This window comes from Trachymyrmex cornetzi, unplaced genomic scaffold (assembly GCF_001594075.2).
Source record: "Trachymyrmex cornetzi isolate Tcor2-1 unplaced genomic scaffold, Tcor1.1 scaffold225, whole genome shotgun sequence".
Classification (NCBI taxonomy): Eukaryota; Metazoa; Arthropoda; class Insecta; order Hymenoptera; family Formicidae; genus Trachymyrmex; species Trachymyrmex cornetzi.
Window position 1 is genome coordinate 1,292,078 of NW_017296901.1, and position 16,288 is coordinate 1,308,365.

At 33.7% G+C, this 16,288-nt stretch overlaps 1 protein-coding gene across 3 annotated transcripts in view; it reads left to right on the forward strand.

Moving 5' to 3' along the window:
* Tmtc2 (Transmembrane O-mannosyltransferase targeting cadherins 2) overlaps nucleotides 1-16,288 on the forward strand; it is a 286,435-nt gene that overhangs the window by 107,602 nt on the left and 162,545 nt on the right. The window lies entirely within an intron of this gene.

Consider the following 16,288-nt stretch of genomic DNA (forward strand, 5'->3'; position numbering starts at 1 on the left):
ATATGAATCGTCAATGATCCTAATGACATCGGCATTTCGAGGCCGTCCGAGTCCTCATCCCGAAGTATAAGCATCATTAAATTGACGCTTCGTAATCCAGGTCAACGTTATTTTATTGAAATAATAGATGCAGCGATCGTGTTGTTTCGCTGAATTTGTCAATGCGATGCATTTTGATATTCGACCGTGTATGATTATCTAGCTTTTCCAAGGATGTTTTAATAACGCTATTTCCAATATTACAATTGCAATCACACTAGGTATACGGTAACAACAGAAATTTTCAGATAATTATACAAAATGTTTCGTATTGTAGAATTTCTTAACCATTATTAGTACACACAATGATTTTCGGATCCTTTACTACAGACAATGGATCATTCGTGTCCCCGTTAATTTGCGTCACTTTTACTAGTATAAAAGAATTACCTAAGTAATTCTTACATATATTTTAACATCTTTAGAAAGCATTTGTGTAAGATTATGTATTACAAAATTCCGACTTAACTTTTATTATGGTAATATTAATTTTCATCACATAAATAAAGTAATTATTTTGTTAAACCATATTCTAATATAAAAACAGTTAATTTTTACTATGGTACGTAAACAAAATTTGCTAGGTATATTTGATTTTGTAATAAAAAATTTTTACTATAAAAAAGTGTAAAAATTACGTTATATTATTGTTTTTAAAAAAATAACTATAGCATTTAAACTTATAATTTACATGAAGACCGCAGCTACTACCACATTATAGTAATTTTAAATATAAAATTTTCTCCGTGTATATATCTATTACTTTTATATTTTCATGATGCGAATACTGTATTGATAATATATTAACAAAAATGTAATTAATGATATCCGGACAAATTTTTTTTTCACTACAATACAATTGATCACTTTAGTCATTTTTAGCTCGTCTTATGTATTTCGGAATACATAAATAGGAATAGATTCTTTTTATAAATAATATTTTTTCAAGATCTTTTTTAAGTAAGATACTCGCATTTATTTCATATCCATTTTTGAACAATTTTTAAATCACTATATTTAAATCATTTTTTAGGAAGGACATAATATTCGATCATATTTTTATGTATTTGGCTTATATCTTTTTTTTTTTTTTGAAAAAACTTTTTAGGGATATCATATTTTGTAAATTGAATTTAGTAGAATTCTAGTACGGAAATATCCAGGTTACAAATATTTTCCAAATTATAAACGATCAAAATCAACTCGTAATTCAAGCCCGTAATATTTAATATATCAACATTATATTTACATAGGAAATATATTATAACGCTAAGATATATTATTAATCGCTTCTCGATTGAATATAGGATTTTTCTTCTCATATTTATGGTATTTATTTATTGATTTATTTTCTACTTATTATTGTTTATTACAAATTAAATTGTTTACGATTGCTTCTAGTGATATATGAATAAAATTATAAATAAATAAGGATTAATAGACTATGAAAGATAAGATTGGATTCTAGCAATAAATACTTAGAATCTCTTCGCTTTTTCCATTATGCAAGTACGAAATGTTTTTATGTCTAGCATTCTTGAGCAAATAATTGCGCTGTGATACGACAGCGCATGCCGTATATGTATATTGTAACAACATTTAGCGTTAACTAATTCTTCCGAGTTTCCATCATTACAAAATATCCCCATCGTTATAAAATATTTAATGTATTATTAAGTAAACGTGCACCAAATGTACCACACTTGTACTATAAATTAATTATCAATAAATCGTCGATGTGTTATCGAAATCACTCGATATCATCATTCGTATATCATTTTCGACTTTCTATCTAGAAATAGTAATGGATAAATTACGTTCAGATGAATAGAAGTTTGAAAACTGATGTGTGTAAGATATATTTGAATTATTATTAAAAAATAGTCTGGAAATATATCCCACAAGGGTAAGGGGAGTAGGGGGGGGGGGGAATAATATGTAGCTTCTGTTCCATATTTGAGTCCAATGTCTAAAACTAAATCGTGCAAATCGGAGTATTTATCTCGATAAATATCTTGATGTACAAGTTAATATATACATACGAATGATATAAGTATAGTTGTGCGAACTGATAGTCGCATTCTCCGCTACAATTTGTCGCAGTCACATCTCAAGAAGTAATAACACAACATACGAAGCGAGTTCTGCTGCTATCTGTTCGCTTGAGCATTCTTGCGCGAACGATAGCACAGCGATCTTGTGTGCATAACGCTGTATGCTCGCCGTAGCGAGCACTAAGCGGACGAAGTTTTCGTTGCTACAAAATAATTAACGTACTATGAAATGGAATACATATATGCCGAATATTCTGTTCCTCGAATTACCAAATTGATTACGATCCACGAGCTATTGTCGTATACATATACTACGATTTGTTTTATAAACTCATCAGCGTTGATTGAAATAATAATTATGATCAAAAAGTCTGAAAGTCTGATGGATATTGTTATTTGAATATCAATTCATGCGTTTTAGGAATATCTTTTGATGTATATTACTTATTTAATCGTGTTACAAATTTTTTACTTTTTTCTTTCAAATTAACATTTAGTTTAATTACTCTTCTTACCATAAAAAAATTTAATAAGTTAAAGAATAAATTAACTATAGCTAAGAAAAGATAATGAATTGATATATTTTTAAACGCAATTACGGATTCTTACTCACACAAATCTTACTAATTGCTTTTGATTGTTATAATTCAAAAAGTACTCGCAAATGCGACATTTCCTAATCTTTAAAATATACTATTAAAAGTTTCATATGATATTTGCAGGATATTCTATTATATATAAATGTTGCTCGTGGTATGATGGTCTTAGATTATTTACGAGAATGTATTGCGAGTCTTCGATACTTATTAGATAATTCCAAAATCAGTGTTTTATGTTAATTTAGTATGGTTAAATGGCGAATTTTTTGGCCAGGCTCCGAGTCGAGTGGCTCTACGCAAATCATCGATACGGAGTTTGGCATCGAGACCAAGAGAATTGAAAAAAAAAAAAGAGAGAGAGAAAGAAAAAGAGGGAAGAATTGATGGGAAGAATTAATCGTTCCGCGCATTCACCGTGCGCCCGGTTATATTCGTGCGATCCGATAATTACAGATCGCCGCGAAACAATAACGAGACCGTGCCGCCGCGCCGCGCCGCGCCGCCAAGTGTAATATTTTACTTCTGCCCGGGCAACACTGACGCCCGGCTAATATTTTTCAACCATGGTCGAGCAGCCAGCCGGGCCGTTTATCGAGGGTTCCTGACACGTGAAATCCATCGTAGCCGTAGTCTTTTCCTCCTGGCCCAATGTGCACGAGCGAGCGAGCGTGCGCGCCCGAACTTCGCCCTTATGCCTCCACGATAACGGCACAACCCCCGGTACAACCCCCTCGCAGTCACGGCTCCAAGCCTCTTACTCGATCCCTGGTATTTTTTTTTTTTTTTCGGGCTTTTTGCACCCCGTAAATGCCACGAACGAGTATGCCTCCACGATAACGGCACAACCCCCGGTACAACCCCCTCGCAGTCACGGCTCCGAGCCTCTTACTCGATCCCTGGTATTTTTTTTTTTTTCGGGCTTTTTGCACCCCGTAAATGCCACGAACGTACGATCACTTTCGCGAAATTGAAACTAAAGCAGATACTCGCCGAATCTGGCGTTGACGTACGAATTTTTATCCCCCGCGAAGGATCTAGCGTAGTGGCTTATTGTCTTGGAGTTAATCGCTCTGTGTTAATGATATAGCGCTCTGTCGTGTCGCGCGCGTGATGGAAGATCGAGCATTTTCCTAAAGCATTAGCAAGAAGGCCCCTGATAAACAATTTCGTGTGGATACGCACTTAGGCTTCTTATTCTTTCGCTCACATCCCTTTTATCCGTATCCTTGTCAAAGTGAATGAAGGAAACTGTCCATTGGATCTCGATCTGTCCTCGAAATAATGCTTCTTGATAAAAGAGAAACAGCAAAATAATAATAATTTGCGCAACACATTGTATAAGTGACTGTCTCTTACACGGTTTTGCTGAGATATTAAAAAATTTAACTTATATAACTTATATAACTGTAGATACAGATTTAAAAATAATTTTATTAAACCATCAAAATAATTATGTAAGTTACCCAAGTCGGTTGCTAAAATGTCAAAACTCTTTGTAGCATTGCTCATCATACTTGAAAGTTTCACGAAATTAATTTAAGTCCAACAAAGTTATTTTAATATCTTATATTTGGTCAAATTTGTGTAGATACTTCAACAAAATAGTTCTTCAATTCTGATAACACTTTAGCCGAAAAGTAATATCACAATTATATCAAATTCACAGACAGAGTCATTGATAAAACGGCTAACTTACCATTTTACGTTGTTGAAAATAATTTTGAGAAATAATTTCGGTAACAAATGTTCTGTTTTTTTTATTTCGATATTGTTTACGGCCTTGGCCATAAGTATAAAGCATCGTTTAATGCTCCCATCGATAGAATTTATTGCATCATTGCATTTTCTTGAAAAAAGCAGTAAATCCAATGAGAAATTAACAAAATATTACATTTGCTATAAAAAAATAAGTATTATTTTTTAATAAAACTGTATTTTAATTTACTTTATATACTTTTTGTTAAGTATAGAACATTTATTTTAATTTTTAGAGTTGGTTTATACTGGTGGCTAAGCTGTATTTCATAATTATTGACGTTGAAGAAAGTAATAATCGACTTTCTAATTTAAAAAATAATAATAATTTACAAGAGAGGAAGAGGGAGAGAGAGAGAGGGAGAGAGAGAGAGAGTGAGAGAGAGAAAAAGAGAAAATTCGAATATTTACAGAAATCATTGGTCTAATTTTTATAGATTGCTATATTGTATTATATATCTCTTAATATGCATAGAATCACAATGAAATAAACGCTCATCATTATGACAATATTTCTGGTACCGTGATTGATGACTAACAATAAGCGATTACTCGTCAACATTTGTCAGAGTCTGTCAGAAATATACCCTGCGGGAAGATAAAGAAATTCGTTGCTCATGTTACAATTATTATTGATGATCGCGACATAATGTGACTTTGCGCAATAACATTGACGCGTAAAATAATATAATCTTTTTTTTATCATTTGATATTCAGGTAGAATATATCACAATTAAGTTATAATGATATCATTGGACGTGTGTTTAATATTTATAAAAAATATCATAAATTTCTAAATGACAAATAAGGTCATGATGATATCCTTATGACATTATTATAGCTCTAGTTGGGGATACGATTCTAAATATCTTTAAACGTACCTGTCTCATGTTTATGAGTATTTATATCCTAAAATATATAATATTGGTACTGTTTTAGCATAGCTTCGATTCAAACATGAAAATGTAGAGTACTTTCAAAGCGCCATCCGAAATATTTTACTCGATAGCTTTTTGGCATTCATTGGCCATTGCATATTCTATCGATGGGAAGTACTTCCTGCAACGAAAGAGCATAATATATGGGCGCTCTATTGATATTTCGGAAAATCTATACATGGTTCGTTCGTTCGCACTCACGGTTTTCCATATTTTAGCTAACGAGGAGCTGCGCGTAATGCGCCATCATCGAAAATGGTTACAGCACTCATCCGTGTAACGTAAAACCTCGCCTAGCAACAGCAAAGGGATTATATTAAGTAATTGAATATTATCATGGCAATAGCGTGTATTCGGGCTGTACGCGTCCTGCATTCTCTCGACATTCTCCAAATTCCCTATAATGTCCTACGATAAAGCGCTCTCTATGATTACATCACGTCAATCATCGAAAAATCGATTAACGAGTACGATAACCAAATCCGCCCCTCCCCCTCCTCTCTCTCTCCCCCACTCTCTTTCTCACTCTCTCGCTTTCTCTTTCCCGAAAACAATTCCACGCGATGCGTTTATCGCTTAAACAAATTGTCGCGAATTTCCTGTCAAAGATACGATCTGTCGTGTATTCATTAGTAGTTTATTCATACGTGGCTACGCGAAATTTAAGTTATAACAACAATCAACGAGATAGAGTTAATCTGGAAAGCATCTCCGTGGTCAATGAATCACTCTAGCCAGATTCAAATAAATTTGATTTAATTCTAGAGTGACAATGGAAACCACAAACTATTCAACTATTTTATATCTTCGTTCATTAAATTGTTTGCGATAATTTTAAACAAAAAAGCCCTTAACTAAATCAACACAATGCAGTGAGTTTTTAATGAATAAATTAATTGTTTTTCGCCAATTTTTGTACAAAAGAAACTAGATGAATATGTATATTCATAACTTTTTAATAATTTCGTAACACACATGGTTTGTATAATGATCTATATTGTCCTGCTTATCTCTCGGCAATAATATGATATATACAGGGAATAAAAGCAACACGTTGTTTATTAACGCCGTTGTAAGTTATTTTTTTTTTGGTAATGGCGTTATCTTTTTTGGAGGATAGATATATTAAAATGTAAATTGACGCTGCATCTTGGTTTTCTTGTTCCTCGCGTGGCAAATCTATCGCGCAGGCAGACAATAATGTATAAAAGAGACAGCGTGCGCTATTCGATCGAGATTTTTCGCGAAAGCTCGCGAAGTTAGGCCTCGTTTGCAGCCCGTGGAAGTTCACGGCGCCCGACCGCATGAATCTTATCTACGTGCCGCAGGCGCTGCCTTCTCCATCTTCGCTATTTCTCCATAAGGCCCTCACCGCCCCGCCCGATCGATCTCTTTTTAGTCCACACCGCCACATCTATCGGATTTCCCGTTTCATTTCATCAAGTTGATCCGAACCTTCGACGCCTTCGCCTTCGCTCTTGCACCCGCACATCACACGACCTTTCATCGTTAGATGTCGAAGAAGAGAAGGACTCTCTCTCGTACTCTCCTACTAGCGATAAACCTCTTCCTTTCGCACTCCTTCCATTTCTCTCTCTCTCTCTCTCTCTCTCTCTCTCTCGCTTCTCCCCTTTCTCACGATCTCTTGCTCTTTCCGTAAGCCGACATCGACACGACCAAGTAGCTTCTTATACCAGAGCCTTTCGTTCCTCCGTTCTTTCCTTCATCACACGGGGTTTCCTACTCACTTTCTTCCGTCCACCCATCCGCTCCCGGGTGAAACGTTCTACGTTCTACTTAACAATGGATGTCGAATGAAGAGAGGGAGGGAGAGAGAGAGAGAGAGAGAGATCTAGCATCAACCCTCAATCAACAATACCTCTCCGCGATCCTCCCGGGAGCTCGGAATATATACATTATGCCTCCCTACGGAGGTCTTATGTGCGCGCCATAGAAAAGACGGTATCATCGCTGATTCCGCCAACAGCCACGTTTAGACTCCCTGCGGCATGATGGCGAATTGGATCAGGAGGCTAGGGAGAAAGAGAAGAGAAAGAGAGTCATCGATGAGAGGAAGGCGCGGAGGAAGAACAAGAAGCTTTGAACAATCATATGCGATACTCATCCCGTTACCCATCCCCTCGTACAGATCCGACCGCAATTTGAGGTTCTGCCACCAGAGAATGGGATTCGTCCGATTTATTCCTACTTCCAAACGAGAGAGCAAAGATCTTTTCGCTTACCCATGGACCCTAAGCTACATTAAAAGAACATTTCTCTCAACGTCTAATACATAAAAGTAGCGTATATTCATGCATTAGCGTTTATGACGATGCATTATCGGCGATGCATTATCGATTCCATTACTAGAAAATTTTGGCATCAGATTTTCTGATTACATTTATTTTCTTGACTATTAAATTATAAATCTGCACGGAAAGAACGATTTTGCTGATGCATCCAAAAATTTAGGTAAATAATATAAATCTGAAAATATATATATATATATAATTTTGTTGTATTATCAAAATAATTACGTAGAGGAAACTCAAAATATGACAAGCAATGTTGCAACAATTTGACATTCTAGCTACTAGCATCTTACATAATTATTTTAATTAGCCAATGGAATTATTTTCGTATCTGTATATATCTAAATTTTTAGATACTTGACAAAACCATACTTTCCGTGTTTACAAATTATATAGTTATCAACATAAAAAATAGACTTACACTTTGTTAGATTTACACTTCGTAATTTTACAATTTAATAAAGATTATTTTTAACATAATTAATGGGAAATTTGGAAATCCTTAGAATTTGGATCTTAATACGGGGTATATTGCATTATACTCTCACCAGCCTAGACGATAAAGTAACATTGAAGAGGTTCTCTATAGTCTAGATGACTTCAATGAGATTGCACGACGTTCTCGTCTCGGTACAATTACTCGGACCACAGAAGATTGCTGTGGCCGCCCTTTCATTTGTCAGACTGAACTGGTACCCTGCCTTCCATGGGGAATCCCCTATTTACTCATCGTGACGATTTGTGCGCGGCTGCATTACGACGCTCGCGGCAATTTCGTATCGTATCTCGAATATTCGCTAAATTGTACGTTCGTCGTACGAATTATCGCGACTGTTTGATTAAATCTGTTCCGAGTGTAAATTGCATCGATCTGTAGTTACGCAAACATCTCGATATTATTAATTTGTTTAACTTGGGAAACTAACATCACACATAATATCATTGTTCGAAGTGTGCAGCGTATTAATGAATAATTTTTATGGAATATCCATATTTGGATAATCGATTTTTCCGTAAAAAAAAATTTGAACAAAACTCATATTTTTCAGAATCTAATATTCAATGCAAACCGTTTTGATAATGTGATAAAAGAGAGGAAGAGAGAGAGAGAGAGAGAGAGAGAGAGAGAGAAAGAGACTTGAAGTAAAATTCTATAAGAAAGGAATTTCGAATGCAAATGAAGTTGGTAATAATAGCTATTTATTTTACGTTTTATAATTTTAGGTTATATAATTTTAAGATATTAGATAATGACTAGATGTTGACGATGTTTAAACTAGATTTTGATCAAGTTTCATTTTTCTAATTTTTTTTATGCACACAGACATTTTCCTCAGATATCATATAACTCTTGATATTTGTTGAGACGCATTTCAATATATACTTTGTATCGAAGCTGGAAATAATTTAGGTTTGAAAGGGATAATCGTTGCTTCGACATTGGAAACGAAATTATACGGTCGCTTCTCGAGACGGATCGACTCGGAATAACGTTAGCTTTATGTAGATGTGTCTGGGCGATTTATATTCAGACGACGGGACCGTGATGAGACCGTCTCTTTTATTAGCGTAGTCGGACGGGTACCTACGGGAAATCCTCTGTTTTTCTTTCCGACGACTGTAATATTACAAACTTGGACTCCCCTGAGTAAACAGTTGACTGTTCTTTGCGCGCTGCCTGACGTTGAAACATTAAATCCCATGAAACGGGCGTCATCTACGCATAATTTCATGAATTTTCGCATCGTTGGCCACATTACCCGGTAAACGAAATTGGAATTTGCTTACGCACGTTATACGCATATTATTGGGTTAACATTCAATAGCAAGTAAGTAAAGGTGTCAGTTAAATAAGTTTTTTAATGTATTTAATAATTTTTATAATTCGTCATTTGTAATTGCAAGTATAGATAAACATTAATATTTATTAGATCAGTGACGCGCAAACCGCATGCAGTCTAACTTTTTATAGTTTCCGGCTCATAGCCAAAAATATAAAACTATATTGTTCACTTACCTACTTGCCAAAAATAGAATTATATCGTTCTCTTAAAAAGTGATGTAATTCAATAAATTAAGTTCTTCAGAAAAGGGAAAGAACTATTTTTCAACTAAACAGAAAATTATTGACTAATTAAATAATATCGGCAAAAAAAATATATTCTTACATAATCGAATATTATTTTTGTCATTTTCGTTTCACAATCCTTAAAAAATTATCCTTTGTAAATTGTAACAATTTACAAAGGATAATTCACAAAGAATAAAGACATCAATTTATGATGTCCTACAACATTATGACAAATCCGAAATAATTCATTAAAAGTGACATAACATACCACTATTAGTTTAATCATTTTAATCAGCTGAAATTAAAATAAAATAATTTCTTCTTCAAACTCCGATCACTAAAACTATCTTAACCCTAATTGTTCTCTGCTGTACAAGCTAGGCTCTGCTTTCTATATACAAAAATGACACAACTCAAAATGTATCATTCTCTCTTATAGAAAATATCATGATCTCTTTAAAAATCTTAAGAACGACACAAATACTATCTGACGGAGAGATCATGAAGTTAAGTTAGTTTACTTTTGATAATCGATAGAGTAATTTTTATACTTAACTTCATTCATGATAATAATTTAAAAATTATATTTTTGTTATTTTTAGTTGTGTTATTGATTTTATATAAAGAAATAATATTTTCTATTTCATGCAAATAAAATAAACATGCAGTCTGAGAACTTCTATTTATTTCTAAAAATGACTCTTTGGAAATAACTCTTTAAAAAGTGATGTTAAAAAAGGTTACTGTGTCAGACGAATGAAATACGAAGAACGACTTCGATTTTCCATTAAGCAGAAATATTTTAAATACATTACTTTAGAGATCAGCTTACTTGGGAGCGTTGCGTGCTATTGCGGCAACCCTCCATTCGTAAATCGAACATGATTTGCAAGATGTTTTAAAGATCGATTGCAAATGCATCTTCCACGAGGATTCGCATTTTTCTTTTTGACGTAGCCCGCTTTGGCAAGGATCTAGCGTGCGTTTTTCAACGTCACGCTTGAACACATAGAGTTTGTCGATAAAGAACGTAGCAACGGCTTTTACAGCGTTCTCTAGAACGAAGAAATGATGTCCATTGGAACTTTACAAAGAGATACGAAAAGCAATGCGAATATTTGAGCCATGCAACGTTACAGTCAAACAGTTTTAACAGTTAAATGTCGAAGATGATTTGTTCAATTGCAGATATGCAATCACTTTATTTATATATCACTGCTTTGAGATATTTTGAGGATTTGAAATCTCTGAAATTGTCATTAGTGTAAGATGTAAAATATGTTTTATTATTTATTTGCCTATAAGATGGATTAAACAAAAGATGTCTTCTGTTTCTTAAAGATATATATACAGAGTTATTTATTTTATTATTTCTTAACAGACAAAATATTTCGAAAGACATGGAAGTTACGAAAAACAAACAAAACTGGAAGGATTTTGAAAGGACGTATTTTGATCACGTTATTTTTTTCTAGATGAACGCCAAAAGGATATGAAGATCACTCCACTTTTTTTAATGGAATTAAATGACATTTTTTACTTAATATGATTCCTTTAATTATTTTGCATTTAAAAGTATTAAGGTAGAGATATATCACAAAATTAATAATTTTTAGGAGATATTTTATATTTTATTCTTGCACATATTGACATTAAATATCTTGTAAACTATTAATTTTTAATCGTACCTTACTACTTTTATTAACAGAATAATGAGATGAATCAATTGATGTAAAGGAAACACATAGTTGATTTAAAAAAATATGTGGGCAAAAAATAAATAATTTTTTAAATAAGCAATTATGTGTTTTCTCTAAACCAATTAATTCGTCTCATTATTCTATTCATAAAAGTATTAAGATATGATTATATTTTATGTCAATATATGTCAGAATAAAGTATAAAATATTTCGTAAATTATCGATTTTTTGATAGCTTTAGCTTAATATTTTTATATGTAGAATAATTAGAGGAATCATATTAAGCAAAAAAAAAACGCAACTCTATTTTTAAATGTGGAGTAACCTGCATAAATATCTTTTTGACGCCTCCACCTAGAAAAAAAATAACGTGACCAAAATGCATCCCCCTCAAAATCGTTTCACTTTTGTCTGAATCGTTTTTCCATATTATAGAGAAATTGGATTACAGGGCGAAATATTTGCGATCATGGCAGTGATACATCGAAAATTGGAAGCACGCACGGGGTGAGAATGAGAATGGAGAGAGAACCGAGAAGTCGAACGATATCGGTACAAGAGGTACTGATTAGACGGAACTGAGCAAGTTAAGAGAGAGACAGAACAATTTGGAAACCGCTTTTCGTGGAGCAAGTCTGCTCCAACGACGGTTGCCGTACGAATTTGGAGGCTGGTACTGAGATAGTCTTGCTATCTTGTTGAAGAAAGATCTGCCTCGCTAGAAAGATTTTTCAATTGTCGCTTCCGGAGATCATCGCCACTGTAAGACCGGCCGGTCTAAGCGCGATCGAAGCATCGGACCAACCAACTATTGCAGCATGCGCCATGTCATCGCGAGATCAATCCGTGATGTCTGGAGGACTGCGATCAATGCATATCACTGGCTGACCTTTCCTCTTCGCTCTCTCTTTCGGTCAAAGGTTTCCAAGGACCACATCAATATAGACACGTATTTTTTAATCCGCTTGACAATTCGAGATCAAATCAAGAATATTGCAAGAATCTTGTACATTCTGTCGAATCGAACTTAGCATTGTTACAAGAATCAATAATAAACGTAGTTGTTATCAAATCCGCGACTATTGTACATAATTTTGCAGAAGTTTTATATTAATTGCAAATAATTGAAAGGTAATAATTTAGTCTCTTTCGATCATCTTATCTAGCAAAGTCAATAAAAATACATTATACTTTCTTTCATATTTTTCGAAATATTAATCTGTTAAGATTAAGATGAATCACTCTGTGTACACACATACACACGCATATATATACGTACGCGCGTTTCTTTAAGAGGTAGAAGAGATTTGTATATATATAACTCTCTCTCTCATGACATAACATGTCCAACTTAACCAACAAATATCACGATGGGATGCTTGATAATGGCACAATGAATCACAGATAATTTGCTTCTAGCACTTTTAGCGCTTCTAGCAACTTCCTTCTTTATCTGCAATATATCTTTCCGAGTTCGACTGACAACTCTGTCTCGGTTCCTTTAAAAATATCCTATAAAACCGATTAGTGGCTCTATGCGAATGAAGAACTGCGATAGCTCTCAGTTGGAGATCGTGGAATCGTTTCTCAACATCCTTGTATGAGAAAATCCGGTTCGTCGATGAGGAATATAAGCAGCGTCGTTACGCGAAAACCGACTGCAGCTGCGACAGCATTTGGAGCTGGGGGTGTGCGATCGAATACAAAACGGGTTGTGGGTAGCGAAGGAAAGGGGATGTAGAGTGCGATTCGACACAAGGGGGTAAAAGAAGAAAATGCGCGAGAGCTTTCACGAAGTGAAAACGCGGATTCACGTAAAGAGTGGATCAAGTACGCCGTTATGAGAAATCTGCCCTTATATTGCACGCAAGTTGAAAAGGCGCAACTGCGAAACATGGCTAAAAAGGGTAAATATTTTGCAACGCGCGACCGACACGACTTACACGACCCGACCGCGATATCGGTCTCTATATCCGTTGTCATAAAGCATTCTGACATCGGCCGGCGATATCGGTGGCGAAGTTTAGCCGCCACACGCTTTGCCATCTGACTCCTCTATCTCACGACATCTTTGCGATGCAACTTGTTCGCCGATCTGTCACTGTCAGCTGGAAAAATAAAAATTTTTCCCCGTGCATATGTCACTGTAAGTTTACGCTTTAGAATTATTCCGAAAGATAGTTTCTAAAGTATCAAAGTGCCATTGCGGAGAATATCTACAAAATTTGTATAAAAATTTTCCTTTACGATGCAGCTATAAATCAATCTTTTACAAATTTTCGGTCTAATTTTGATTGTATTGCGATGGAATATTTATTTGCAATATATATTTTTCTCATATTTATACGGGAACATTTAGTTTGCATACTTAAAATAATTTTAAATTATGTATTTTATAAAAAAATTATTGTACATTATGCAACTAAAGTTACATAATTTCGAAGCATATTATATAGTTTATATTGAAATTTGTTTGAAATAGTTTATCCTTCATTTTGTGGATGGAAGTGTTTCAGACATAAAGACCAACTTCGTTTTTGTAAATATCATGTTTTTTATATTAAATTGAAAAAATGTCGAATTCACTAAATAAAAACATGTTAATTTTTATTAATCATATGCCTAATAATTAATGAGATATTTTGCTTCTGTTTCTTGAAAAGTTACTTTATATAATAATAAGTTTGTAATTCAATAACAGTGATGTTTCGCAGTGTTTATATAAGTAGGCAACCGTATCCATAATCACGTTGGTTCTTCCTTTTTTGAAATATAATGTGTATACTCAAAATATTATCTATTTATAAATATATTGATGCAATGATTCAATCTAGTTAATTTTTCTAATTAACAAGAATGTATCAATCTAAATTTTCTCTGATGTTTCTCGAAGCATAATGCATGCTTAAAAAATTATTTTATATTCTCTATATCGTTGGTGATTCATAATGCATGTTATTCTATAATCTTTGAAACATGTATCGTTTAAAGTAGTATCACTGAGTCATTCTTCATTGTAATCTATTAGATATCCGTACTCTATTTGATATTCAAAAAGTCAATCTGCATATATGTAAATATAACACGTACTCGTAAAAACAGCAGGAAAAAGCAGCAGTTTTTAAGTAGCTTTCTTACATCCTTGTGATGTAAAGGGGATAATATATGACTAATCTTCGAAAATTAACGAATATCCATCGGGTCTCGAGTGACTCAGCCATCGCCAGCTAAGAGTTAATAAGATACTCCATAGAATCTATTTTAGAAAAGGGAGAGACAGACATTAAGGTAAGATTACTCTGACAAGCACCGCTGTTATTGAATCTCCAACTTGATGTTGCACTAAACAACTTTCCGAGAAACAAGGCAGAATATTTTGTAAACTATTAGGATTAAAGTTAATAAAGGATAATACGTTTTTATTCAGAATTCGACATTCTTTCAAACTTTAACACAAAAAATATTCTGTTTAACAAAGTTGAGACTTTTAAATCTCTGAAATGCCTTCATCTATACATAAAAAAATATATGAACTACACAATGTGCCCTTTGAAGTTATGCAACTTTTATATACAGGGTGTTTCAAAATTCGCGCCTGCGAAGTACAAGACGTGATACTTTATGCTAAAACAAACAACTTTTTCCTTTAACGAAATTGCGTCCGATAAATAATTTTGTGCTTATTTGTTGACTTCAACCTGCACTCCTGCAAAAACTACTTATCGGACGCAATTTTGCTAAAGGAAAAAGTTGTTTTTTGTGCTAACAACTTTTTCCTGTAGTAAAATTACATTCGATAAATAATTTTTGCGTTTACTCGTACAACTTTAACCTACTCTCCTGCAAAAACTACTTGTTAGACGCAATTTTGCAAAAGGAATAAGTTGTTTCTTTTAGCATAAAGTATCACGTTCTGTACTTCGCGGACTTTGAAACACCCTTATAATAATTTTTTAGCAAAAAAGAAACAAAATAATGTAGAATAAGGTGTTTAAATTTACACGCCCTAATATATGTATATATAAATAATTTCTAAATTATTTATATATATATATTACAGCGTGCAAGTTTAGATACTTCACTCTATATTTTTTTGTTTCTTCTTTTTAAATACAATCAGACGATAAAATGGGCTGTATCAAGATACAAATATTCAGTAGATTTCGCGAGATACAATACTAGGAATCTGTTTTATTGTTATACGGATTTACATAGCTTTGTGTAATCCGTCGAATGAAACGATAGTACATCCTACATAACTCTTTGATTCGACAGGTTGCAAGAATAATCGTATTGCTACAACTCAATCGATCCGTCATTCAAATACGTTTCTGCCGACTGTCATTTTGCTTTTCCATCAAGTGTCTAACTACAGGGAATGAAATTTTCAGTAAAGTGCATCGAGAATTATTACACAGATTAATAACTCAATATTATCTAATTTAACAGCGCCGACAAAATTCGTTCCCTCGCGATAGTTTACATGAAATATATCATCTCTGTAACGGAAGTATGCTAATGATTATTTTATGCGAAACGATGGCCCCCTCTATTCTGCTATACACTGTGGCCAAACTTAATTTTCCGCGTAATTCTATTCCATATTTTCTGTATCGTGCAATATTTTAACGGCAGTGCGCGGCGGTTTGTACGATATGCGATTTTGGACAATAAATTTCTAACAAAATGATGCGTAATGTGTTTTAACATAAAAATGCGAAGATAGTATATAAAATAAACTCTAAATTTACTTATAAATTTAATTCTTCGTTCATTTTATGCAATTGGTATTGGAATATAAAAAAAGATTAAGTGTTAAA